At 38.4% G+C, this 13480-nt stretch overlaps 1 long non-coding RNA gene across 1 annotated transcript; it reads left to right on the top strand.

The window, feature by feature from the left end:
• Positions 1-263: 263 nt before the first annotated feature.
• On the top strand, positions 264-9517 carry LOC139135962 (uncharacterized). Its single transcript, XR_011553064.1, has 3 exons — positions 264-667; positions 7294-7464; positions 9023-9517. It is a non-coding gene; the product is annotated as an uncharacterized lncRNA (long non-coding RNA).
• Positions 9518-13480: the final 3963 nt, after the last annotated feature.

Raw genomic sequence — 13480 nt, 5'->3', positions numbered from 1 at the left:
GAGATCGCATGAGTAGGAGTGGGCAGCAAACGGATATCCGTCATAAATTTCAAAGTGAAATAAAATAACCCCGAGCCACCCATGCTCTCTTGAAAAGTCAACAAGGCTCTAAAAATAACATAACCCTGCGGTCAAAACCACAATGACAACTTTTCCTGTTAAGCCGAAAGCTTTAATTTGGACACAATTGAAACCTGAATACGCCACACGTATTTTTAGTACGCCTGAGTATCACTATCGTTCAAAGTCCAAGTGGGTTCGAGAGGCCATATTTCGACGAAAATTGCTGCTGTCCTTCTCCCTAAGTCTGGTAGCTGTGTGTTTCTATTATTGGGGTCACCGGCTGCTGACGTCTTTCCCAATCAGGCAGCGTCTTTTGACAAATCGTGCACCTAGCGATCCGGAACACAATTTTTCATATAGGGTTTGGGCAAAAGAAAAACGAAAGGACGGTCTTTGTCTCGGTATAGGGAGAAGAGGGTATATTCTCGATACCATATTCATAAACTGAATGGCCCAGGCTTTGGAGTGAAGGTACGTAGTGGCCTACTGATACCAGTCGAGAGAGCCATGGTTATGTTGAAGGGATGTCTGAGGTCTCCAAACTGGAAAAGTCTAGCAGTATTCTTTATGAACACTTGCTGGTGTGCCGCGCAAAATGACTCAGGTAAGAAACCTTGAATTCTACTTTGATATTTCTTCGGCTGTCTACAGTAAACCTTCTTTGTAAAGGGTGATAAGCTTGTGTGTGGGCTTCATATTCAATAAGTCAAGACAGAAACGTTTAGAAACAGGGGAAATATCGACTGTAGTCCTCAATAATTTACCTATATCTCCTCAGTTTTCGGATGACAAGACAAAAGTTCAATACTGGCGTGTAGAGCATAGTTTATGCAAAGGTTCACACCAGACGAACAGTAACAGTGGTCGGCCCTGCAGGCATAACCTCCAAGTATAAGACCATACCTCACAGAGAGAGCAGCTACAACTTTTCACTTCACATTTTTGAGCTGCGGCACAAGATATCGTCCTAATTCTACTCTCACTTCCTTAAAATTTCGCCATTTGAGAGGTATGATCCGATGACTCATAGTTGACATGTCCTCTAAGTGACCTATCCGTACTGTAAACAATGCTATGGATGAATTCAAACTTTAACTGGGCCTACCGTCCAGAGGGGACATGCAGCGCCATGAAATAAAAATGCAAACATTCTGTCGATCTGCCACCAGTTTAATCGTGAATACAGTAACGAAAGTGTGTACATGTAGTGCTGTCTCTTAGTCATTCCTCTTACAACTATGCATACTTGAATCAAAGTAAATTAATTGGATCACTGCACACCGTTCAACATGCTAAGTAGATGCTCACCTCTAGGTGAGGGTAATTACTAACATAACTCAGGTATGGAACTGTAATCTAAACAGATGAAACAAGTGCAAACATATTCAGCTTCAAGAGTTTATAGTCGAACAATCCACACAAGATTTTGCCGTGAGCGGGGCATTGTTACATTGGTAAACCAGTGTTTCGACCTTTGCTGGTTCCAACACGATGTGTTCGGACGCTGTGATGACCTCTGTCGTTTCCTTAAACACACACAAAACACACACCCTGTTGCTAAAGCCTGGATGCCATTTATTGCGTGAAATCTAACTTTGAAAGGCTCAAACTCTGTGAAATAGTATGGTTTACCCTGAATTTCAATCATTCTAAAGTAGAAGCAGAGCATTACAAGAGCTCAGAGAGATTTGAGAACTAATTCCAATTGTTATTTACTTTGATAAACAACTTGTGGACACTTTGCAAAAGTCATAAATATCATTGTATAGGGTAAATTTTTCGAGACTACGACCTTACTTCACTAGACGCCAATAAATTATTGTATTCATACAGTCCAGGTATTGATAAAACACTACCTGGCCTTATGTTGTTTGACCAGTCTTTCCCACGCCTCGTTATTTTGATATTGAAATATGATATGATAGATCATTTTCTTTATTACACTCACTCTAACCTCTGACATACGCTGTATACATCTCGGTAAGGTTAGCATATTTGTTCGGGTCAAAGTTTATATGTTTCATCTTGACCCCGGTAAATAATTCGTGGATAAAGCTCAGTTGTTTGAATATGCACCTGTCAGAATGTAAACAAGCAACATCGGGCAGCTTGATTTCATCCATTTTAGCAGGATTTTTCTGTTTTCTTGCGCCCAGATGCCGTATTGCGACTATCGTGTTATGTACGTGAGTAAGAGTGAGACAGTTGCATACAGGAAAGTTATGAGGCAAGTGTACGACAACTTGCTTGCACAGCGTAATAAAATAAGATAAAAAATAGTAATTACCCCAAAACACATTGAAGAGCAGCATAACTTTTTTAATTTCCACGCGTACGGGTGCCACATAACTCTTGGAACTTGGATCTCTCTCTCTCTCTCTCTCTCTCTCTCTCTCTCTCTCTCTCTCTCTCTCTCTCTCTCTCTCTCTCATACGTGTTTGGAAGACTGGTATTTTCTGTTATTAAATCAAGCCGCTATTGAGGTATCGCGCGGACAGACATCAATAGCTCTTCCGCATGAACATGGGAACCTAACTTGACAAAACTGGGGTTTTTTCGTCGTCACGGTATTTCACAGAATGATGTTGAAATATTTTTCTTGGTGTAAGTTATCTGACGGCGACGTAAATAATGTACTAAATCTACATTGAAGTGTGTGCATGTATTTCACGTGTTAACATATTAGCTTTCCTCTTGGAACATAAGGTAGACACAACGCGATTTTACTGATCGAATTTCTTCATGAAAGTATTGAAAGGTCCCTGATGATCGATTCGTTCAGATCTATTCAAATGATGGTGATATTTGCATACGTGTAAATTTTTGGATTAACATTATCAAGAGGATTTTTCTCTTTCACTTCTGCGTCCAATAGCCTAGCTTCAGTTCGTCAATTCATGATAGTCTAGCTTCAGTTCGTCCAATCATGAAAGCATAGCTTCAGTTCGTCCATCATGATAGCATAGCTTCAGTTCGTCCGATCATGATGGCCTAGCTTCAGCTCTTCCAATCATGATAGCCTAGCTTCAGTTCGTCCTTCATGATAGCCTAGCTTCAGTTCGTCCAATCATGATAGCCTAGCTTCAGTTCGTCCAATCATGATAGCATAGCTTCAGCTCTTCCAATCATGATAGCATAGCTTCAGCTCTTCCAATCATGATAGCCTAGCTTCAGCTCTTCCAATCATGATAGCCTAGCTTCAGCTCTTCCAATCATGATAACCAACTTCAGTTCGTCCATCATGATAGCCTAGCTTCAGTTCGTCCAATCATGATAGCCTAGCTTCAGTTCGTCCAATCATGATAGCCTAGCTTCAGTTCGTCCAATCATGATAGCCTAGCTTCAGCTCTTCCAATCATGATAGCCTAGCTTCAGTTCGTCCATCATGATAGCCTAGCTTCAGTTCGTCCAATCATGATAGCCTAGCTTCAGTTCGTCCAATCATGATAGCCTAGCTTCAGCTCTTCCAATCATGATAGCCTAGCTTCAGTTCGTCCATCATGATAGCCTAGCTTCAGCTCTTCCAATCATGATAGCCTAGCTTCAGTTCGTCCATCATGATAGCCTAGCTTCAGTTCGTCCAATCATGATAGCCTAGCTTCAGCTCTTCCAATCATGATAGCCTAGCTTCAGCTCTTCCAATCATGATAGCCTAGCTTCAGTTCGTCTAATCATGATTGCCCAGCTTTAGTTCGTTCATCACGATAGCCTATCTTTAGCTTATCCATAGAGAAAGATAGATAGAGTGGCAACGGGTATTGTTTAAGGCGTGAAGCGGTTACGTAACCCATCCATGTTCGCCTCGCCTCAGGTTGCTCTCGCCTCTCTTTTCCGAAGAGTGCCGACCATGAATCCTTCGGTAATTTTCGGATTTTCGCCAATTGTTAAATTGTTAAAGTATGTTCGGCAAAGTTTGTGTTGTTGTTGTCGTGTGGTGCTGAGCAGAATTGACGTGCTGGCGAAAACGGGAGTGTTTTGAGCTTTAGGAAAATGAGTTTTACCGTTTTAAAAATTCCTCTCATATTTTTATGAATATATAATGAGTGTATGTGAACCAAATTTGAAAGTCTTTTATCGATACTGTCTGGTTTTACTCAATGGTTTACGGTCAGTCATACCCTCTTTTACACGTGCGTCAAGGAAGGACATGTTTATGAAACTGCTGGCGTGTTATGTTTTGATTGGCGTGAAGCAGTGTTTCTGGCCTGAGAGCTCGCAAAGTAACTATGGTTGCTACGCGACTGGCAGTACGATGCCATCTCGTCGTATTTTTCGCATAATCTCGTGTAATTATCAACCACAAACAAAGCCTCCAAAAAGTTTAACACCTTTGAAGCTCATTTTAATATGAAAAGCCAATAGTCTACCGAGACGACCATGGAACAAAAGGCATGCAAGTGTTGCCACTCTGTCTATATGTTTCCCTGTGGCTTATCCAATCATGATAGCCTAGCTTCAGTTTCGTCCAATCATGATAGCCTTAGCTTTCAAATTTTGTACGTAGGTTTGTATAGGTGACTCTATGTGGGAGGATACAACTTTACAATTGTACATTTTGGAGCTTATTTTTCGACGAAACATTATATTCTCTTAAACCCTTTGCCTCGTTCCTTTCAAAGTTAATATTTTGATTACATTTTTCCACAATTTATCTTATTATAGAAGTACGGAGATTTTAAAATTGCAATATTAAAAATTGTACAAATTGAGTAGGAGGTAGAATCAAAATCTCACAGTTGTTCAAGTTTTTCTATGACAAATCGTAGTTGTATAGTTTGATCTCTAAAGTACATGTACACTCTGCTAATGTTACGGAGATGACTCACACTTCCACAACTTTCGTCGATTTATTCAGTACAAAGGCTGATGCATTTTATGTAATATGCCTACAATATATTTGACATAAGCCGACTTCTTGAATTTGGACAGCTATATCTTAATTGGAAACAGTGACAAACAGCACAAAGATCATGGTAAATTAGCACACAAGTACCAGCTAATACAAGTACATACATTCAATTTGGACAATTCACTTAATTGTCGGTACTTCCGCAAAGTCACAAGCAGATGTCAGCATGAGCTCATGTCAGCATGGACCGTGACAATTGGCAGTTTGTCGGGGTAGACATTTCTAATAAAAATGTCTGTTGTTTTCGTTGGTTGGTCGCATTTTTACAGAGCATGAGAATTTCTCCCGGACGAGTAACATGATGAATTCTGTAAGATATGTAAATTATTATCCGTTAATATAGAAATAACGGGCGACGCGCTGACCATTAACGTTTATTTGTGGGCAAGGGCGAGAGGAAAGCCAAACATTAACAGGCGAGGCTTGCCGAGCCCGTTAATTTGGCTTTCCTCGAGCCCGCGCCCATAAATAAACGTTAATGGTCAGTGCGGAGTCTGTTATTTCCATTATATTATCAACGAACCGGAGAAAACGGTCAAAATTTGCGAAAATTTTCGGAGCGAACGACAACTGGGCCCCAGAACTGAGCAATACGCGACGCACTGTCACGCACGCTGTAAAATATTGGCAAATCTGGAATTATTTTCAGAAAAAAGTATCTCAACTTGGCCCACAAGTGCTCCATTTTATTTTGTGATTGATTGTGATTTATGTTTGAGCTGTAAACTTACGGTACTTTGAGTTGTTAATCTTATTATTCATATTCAAGGGCATACAAACAGACCATTACTGTGTATTTGTGGTCAGTCACGTGGTTCAGCTCGACCAATCAAAATGCGACAGGCAGGGCATGGTAATATAATATGTTAAGGTGTGTGTGTGAATTATTGCCCGCTGATTGTTTTCAGAGTTGTTTGTGTGATTGGCTTTACCTCGACTCTGGGTCGGATCAGATATTGTAATTAAGTTGGGAGAGTATAAAGTTGAATAGTAGGTTTGGTATAGCAGCATTTTATCATGGGAGGGCTCTTATGTATGCATCGTTGTCGATATGTAACTTACACACGTTAGAATAAAACGGAGTTGACTTTAAAGACGGATAGTCTCTACTCTTTTCATGTATCCCGGCGACCTCTCGCATGGCAATATCACGATGGAAGGCAATAGTGAACTGTAATACTAGTGACAATCCAATCAAGTATATTGAGGAAGTACCCGCCTCGAAGGTGTAAGACTTGTACCTTTGCTCAAACTTTCTTTAATGAAACTTTCAACCATACTCTTACCAAATCAAGAATGAAAATCAGGGGTCACTGTGCGAAGTATGGGACTAGAGAAACAAATTATCTGCCATTTACCGATTTTGAATTACAAAAAGGTCGCCATCTCTCTGTGAACTCAATGGGGAAAACTCACAATTTTCAAAAAAACCTAAGACGGTTAAACTTTTGTTACTCTAAGAGCTTGTAATGATGAGCCCCAACAAGTGGTAGATCAGAAAAGAATTTTTACATTTGAGAGTCCGAATATCTGTCTCAAAGGAGCATTCTACGTTAAAGAGAAACTGTATGTTTATTAGAATTTTTAATGGATTAGGACCACGATGTTTTTCTAAAACACAAGAGTATAGTTCGTATCCGATATGATTAGTTAGCCAAATAACATTTATCTAGTAATGTATTTTTTCATATATTTGACGTCCTCTTGGAAAGGCATCTCATGGAAATATTTCATGAAATAGAATGAACATTTTCAGTCTTCGCTTTCTAGGTTGAAAGTTGTCATGACGGAAACAATTAAATTTAAGATGCATCAGAAACAAAATGTTGGTAAGATGTACTTTCAAGCTGTACATCTCAACAAGTATGTCAGGAGAATTAATACCTCTCATTACTTTTTCTTTTCCAATCAGCCCAACCAATTACAAAGAAATGACAAGAACTTTTGATTTTCAAGATCATGGCATACATTTCATACCTGTTGCATGATACACGATATCACTTTTTATCGGTCTTTGGTGTATCAATATCTGAAATAAAATACAAGTAATAAACAAAATGAACCCGAAGTTTGCTCGCTGATTCGCTTAGTTAAGTCGAGCATATCAATTCATGTTCGTACGGTTTCTATTTCATTTTCAAACACCTTTATTTGAAAGAATAAATTACACGTCATCTTCCGAAAGCAAAGCTGACATTCTCAAACTCTAGAGTAAGCACGGCTCGGAACCAGTGACATTGGTGCATGACCTTGAGAATTTAGACACAATCTTACACTTACTCAAACGTCTAATCAAGCGATATTTTTAATTTTGTCAACAGATAGGGAAGACAGAAGTGTTTTGTTTGGAGACACTGGTTTATCGATGCTGACTGTGACTATATGTATTCTGATATTCATCGCTATTCTGGCACTAGTTTTCACATTTTGTCAACGTAAGTTGTGTACCCATAGTGAGTTTTTGGAGGTGGTGTTAACCAATGAAGATATAGGTGAGCGTTTGTCATTTCTTAACTTGATTTGATGGTATATATTGAACTGAATGACTCATATTGATGTTTTATGTTGAATCATAGACCCGAGAGAAAAACGAGGGTCTATGGTTGAATGTTCTCACGTCAAGCATTGTAAACCTTTTCATTTGGAATACGGGCTTCCACCACACGATGTCAAGTTTTACGGTACCTTTGTATCCAATAGTGATCTCAAACTCCAAAGCTGAAGCCAACTCATATGGGCCTGGTGGTGCGGGACTTGACGGCAATTTTATATCTGTTGAACAGAAATCTGTGAAATTTATAAAATAGAAGTAGTGTAAATTAAATTAGTAGGTCATGTATTTAAGCTCGTTAAGACCTCTTGAACGAAATGTAGATCAATAATTCAGGAAAGTCGGTCATATCTTCTCGCTCTCAGACGCCGATTTAAATAACCCAACGAAGGACAGAACGGAAATGCAATTCCATTTTCCTACTCAGGTCCGATCCAGATTCTATTAACTCAAGATTGTGGAAAGATAATAACGATGTAGTTTGAGCGCATGCGTGAACAGATTCGTTGGACAGATTCATGGAAATCATTAAAATAACGATATGATCTTCGCTTCGTCGCGATGTCTCCTTCTGTCAAGGAGGAAGGACGTATACATTGCCATTTTACTTGAAAATTGATTTGTGAATCTTGCGACCTCCTTTGAAGAGTAAATGTTTCATATCACATGCAACTTTAATTTATGCGCGTCTGCCTATATATAAAAAGCGCTAATAAAGGGAGCTTTTCTCTTTAATTTGATCATATTTATTATCCGCCGCATTTTCAGTCCCCAAGGATACATAACTCAAGCTCTAGAATCATCTGTGTGTCAATTATCAAGTTATAGTTTCAGGAAAAGGAACTTTGAAAGCTAACAGTCTGAAGAAATGGCAGCTTCAAGTCCGTAACTTTCAACAACGTTACCGTTATTAGTTTTAGAAAACAAGTACATTGCCTTCCTCTTCTCCTTTGACTACTCTTAAAATATTCTGAAAATATTTCGTACATATTTCTTTAAGTATTTCGTAAATTAATCGGCAAATGAACTCAAGTCCTGTCTAAAATCTAGTTTTCAACAATTTGTCATTAAACACTAACGGGTTTTGCTGGCAAAAGATTTACAGCCGATATGATTTTTGCCGAAAATAAAAAATAAAGAAAAATCTTTTACGAACATATAATCTGGTGGAAAAGGTTTTAGAAGGTAGAGTCAACGAAGCTTCACAACGTTTTGCTCTCGTTACCTTTACTCGTATGATATACTGTATTTAAGTTTACATGTAGAAAATACATTTGCGGAAACGCTGTGTTAGCATCCAAACAATCGTATTCGCTGCCTTACATTACCAAAGATAACAGAATTTTGTGGGACTGGCAAGAAAAATAAAGATCAACAATTAATAGAAATGAGAATAGTTTGAAGTTTACCGGCTCAACATCCTGAGTTAATTACCTTCATTCTTTGCAGTCTAAGTAGAATTACGAGCCCTGACGATCTCCACCTATTTTGTTTTACAGATGTCCAAGACAACGACCAAATGTGCGCAAGTGGCGATCGCCCTCCTTCTTACAGTACTTGCGTCCGATCAGGAATAATATCGTCAACGGCCAGCATCCTAGCATCACTCTGGGGGAGCCAGGGTTCTCTACCTGACTACGAAACAGTGATTCAATCACGGGGTGGGCCTATCATCGACACAGGGATTTGTAGTGACTCAGATGACTCTATCGGTCATCAATCTTCCGACAGAAAACAAAAACCGTTAAATATTCATTAATTCAACAGGCTTATTAACGAGTCTCTCTCTCTATATATATATGCAGCACACAATATCGGAAAATTTTAGCGTCTAAAAACTGTTCCCTATTCGAGGTACATGCTGCCTGGACGGGGAAAAATTGAAATACTGCAAGTCAATCTCGCTCTAATAGATTCACACGTCTTGTAAATATGCTATAATAATTGTACATCGCAGTGAGAATAGAGTCAATAAATATTTACATTCCTCTAAATGACATTTGTAAATAGTCCACTTGTCTTTCCGTAAAGGCTCAAAAAGATATGTACTTAACTTGGAGCGAATTCAACAATTGGCGAAAATCAAGGGAGTTCTTTTTTCTTCAATTTGATCAAACTCAGATGTACAGATGACGACGTCCAATCTTTGCCTGTCCTTTACTTTGACGTTCTGGTTGGCTGTAAGTCACCTCTAACATTAGTCAAACTGCCCTTTGTGATGACGCACAATAATGTACAATTGATTGGCATCTAAGGCCCAGAAAAAAAATGTGCCGTTCCGATAACCCGACCTACCCTATTTTTTACCTGCCGACCCTAAACGTTTTAAAGCTACGTAAACATAGAAGTAAAAAAAAAAACAGAAAGAAAAAACCCATAAAATCAAGCATTCATTACTTGGCATTTAATTTTTGCTTAAATGAGGATGTCTTTTAAGTTTTTATTTCTTTTATATGTATGATACGTTTTTCTGGCAATGTCGTGGCCGGTGTTTGATCGCCCTGAACCCCTGAAAAATGCATAAATAAAAATATTTTGGAAAAAAATCCCTGCCGACCTAGCTACCCTATTTTTGAAAACCATGTTATTGGAACAGCACAATTTATTCTTTTTGGCCTAATCATCGCACTCAATCATCATCATTAAGGGAATATTTGAAAAGTCAGAACCTTGAGGCGATAACTTCCGTATTGAGAATAGGAACTAATTGAAGATATTGGTAACCTCTAATATTTGACTGACTGCCATTCATTTCTCATCAGGTACTTATAATACATCGGGCCATTATAGTAAAAGCGATCCAAAAATGAAAAAAAATCATGAACAAGAAATGCTGCAAACATTTCACGATGTGCTACGTTGTTTCTGAGTCCGGTCCTGAGATCTGCATTGAATGAAAAGCAGACGTTTGAGGACGGGTGGTGATGCTGACAACAACAACGATGTAGGCGTAACGTTCAGGTGCAATTACCGAGGCGTGGCTAATGGGCCTGTTACTTTTTGCACAAAAAACAGCAAATACTGTTGACATCGTTACCACTTCATTGTATCGCTTCAGATCTATTCATCCAGATGTTCTGGAATCGATTAGGGACTGGTCAGTTTCTTCAGCCTTGGGGGCGGTGGATTCATGGGGGGGGAGTCACCCTGTTTTTGACTTTGGTGGTAGGGGGTCACTATGTTTTTGAAATGCCCAATAGGGGGGTCAATGTGTTTTTTAATTTCGACATGGCTTATACTTGCGAAAAATGCATTGTGCCAGCCACAAATTTCATCATTCAGTTGCATTTTTCGGCGCGCCCTTCGGGCGCAAAACTTTAATAAATATAAGACATTTTTCAGAGCCCCGCCCTAGTGCAAAACTTTAACACACGCACACACTCACACACACACACACACACACACACACACACACACACACACACACATATATATATATATATATATATATATATATATATATATATGACATACTTGTATGTTTAAAATTTTTAGGCGCGCCCTTCGGGCGCATTTCTTTAAAATATCAAACAATATTTTTCAGCATGCCCTTCAGCTACATGATTATCAGATATGTATATATATTAGAGATATCTGGATGTTTAAAATTTTTCGGCGCGCCCTTCGGGCGCAGTAAATTAATATATCAGAGATATTATGTCAGAAATATCTTGATGTCTGTAAATTGAAAGTCAAAGCATGACAAGTTCCTGATACTTTTCTGTTTCCTCTATGAGAATTCAGTGTAAGAAAGCAATATGCACTAATATTTCACAATCACATTTTTCTTACAACACTTCTGGACATCTGCTTTATGCATAAAAAGAGTGGAGTACATTCACAGCTCATTCAAAATACTGTATTCAAACTTTAGAATTGACACTGTTAAGTTCCTATCTTACAACTGACATGACAACAATTTCATTAAAACATAGAACAACTGAATGTTTAAATATATATATATATATATATATATATATATATATATATATATATATATATTCTGGTGTGTATGTCTATATATATGTGTGTATATATATATATATATATATATATATATATATATATATATATATATATATATATATATATGTATATATATACTGAATTATTCAATTTATTTTCCACCTTTTGTTTTACCTTTGTCGCGCGTGGGGTCACTACGGCGCGCCAAATGTTCAAAAATATTTATCGATTCAGTGCAAAAATAAACTGTCTTTCTCGATTGAAATAAAATTAGGTGTCATTACGGAAAGAAATAAGTAAGAAAAGTATAATTAAAACAAAAGACAGAAATGTCATTTAATACTTCATTTTAACTTGAGAATATTCTTTAAAGCGTAATTAGGAAATAAACAATTTTCAACGATTTGAAAAAGTCATACATCCATACCTATCGACATACATACACGTATAATAGTTCGCGTAAAAGATGCAATTAGTGCTGATTTTACGAAAAAAGTATAAGATGTTTACAGTGGTACGTACACAAAAATCACAGGAAAATCACTAAAAAACCAGTACTACCACTCGGAAAAAAATAATACAAAAAATTAAAATGTGAACCACTATAGAAAATCATTATAAAAAAATCAGACAAAAAAGCCATGCGTACATAAAATTATTTATGACTTAAGAAAATTAAAAAGCAGTACGTCTCATAAAAAACGTATTGTAGATAGTCAAAAATATAATATGAACCACCAGCCGCTTTAACAGTAAAGAGAGAAAATCACAGAAAAAATTCGGCAGTGATGGCTCTAGACAAAAGTGGACATCATCTACTATAAAATAAATAAATAAATAAAAAATAAAATAAAATAAAAAAATAAAAAATGCCATGGACACAGCAAATACAAAAAAAAACGCGTGGGCCTGTGGAAAGAAAAAACAAATGAGCACTCGCCACAGCAAAAAAAAAAAAAAGAAAAAACGGAAAAAAAAGGAAAAAAAAACGATAAAAAACGAGCACTCGCCACACAAAAAAATCCCAAACGCGCGAAATTACAATTAATTTATTCAAAAAACTCATGGTTCACGTTTCCTTCGATCGATGAATCCCCAACAGCCGGGAATTCGATCACCACATACTCAAATGTTTGACGAAATATTAATTGAGCATTTCAGTTATAACTTTGACATCTTGAATCCTAGGTTAACAGTGAATAGTTCCAGAGAGTCAAGTTAAATGAGCCAATTTGAGACAGTCCACAGTTCAGATCACGAGCAAGACGTACAACCATGTCCCTTCATAGCAACACTGCGAACATATGGATGCCTTACGGTACGGCAGGGGGCTCACATGCAGGCCTTGCACCGAGCCGCTCTGTCATCGCCCTTTACACGGTTACGTGTGGTTCGATACATAGTGGCCGGCGTGTTGAGAGAACGTTCATAGTTTTCCGTGTTCGCCAAGACGAGCGACGCAACTATAAACACGCACTATGATGCAACCGCGATCCCTCAGGACCGGCACAAGCCTAACGAGTATGGCGAGAGTGTCCGGCCTTCGCAACGCCAGACACTCTCATTATACTCGCAGGGCTAGACCGGCACATACACGACATGTCGATCCCCACTGCAGAAAGCTTTATTCCACACAGTCCAATATATGGAGCTACGATATTTGTGCAGTAGCTTATACATAGCTCTGGTGCCAGGGCGGTGAGTTACCGGCGTTATACGGTCTGGCCGTGTAACGCCGGTAACTCACAGCCCTGCCACCTACAGCTACATTAATCAGTTATACAGAGAAATAGCGGCTGCTTGATCAGTGTTTGTCAAGTCGGGAGCGATCGCGTTCTACATGTACTACTGAAAACGTTGCCTCGAATCTAAACGGAGTGTTTTAGCCTGAGTATTTTTCCTTTGCCACACTCCGTTTAGAGGCTAAACCCACGGTTACACGCTGGCACTAAACTCTAACAATCAGATTGAGAATTATTCAATTTACATGT

This window comes from Ptychodera flava, chromosome 6 (assembly GCF_041260155.1).
Source record: "Ptychodera flava strain L36383 chromosome 6, AS_Pfla_20210202, whole genome shotgun sequence".
Lineage (NCBI taxonomy): Eukaryota > Metazoa > Hemichordata > Enteropneusta > Ptychoderidae > Ptychodera > Ptychodera flava.
The sequence above is the reverse complement of the archived record's forward strand: the minus strand, read 5'-3'. Positions and strand labels throughout refer to the sequence as shown.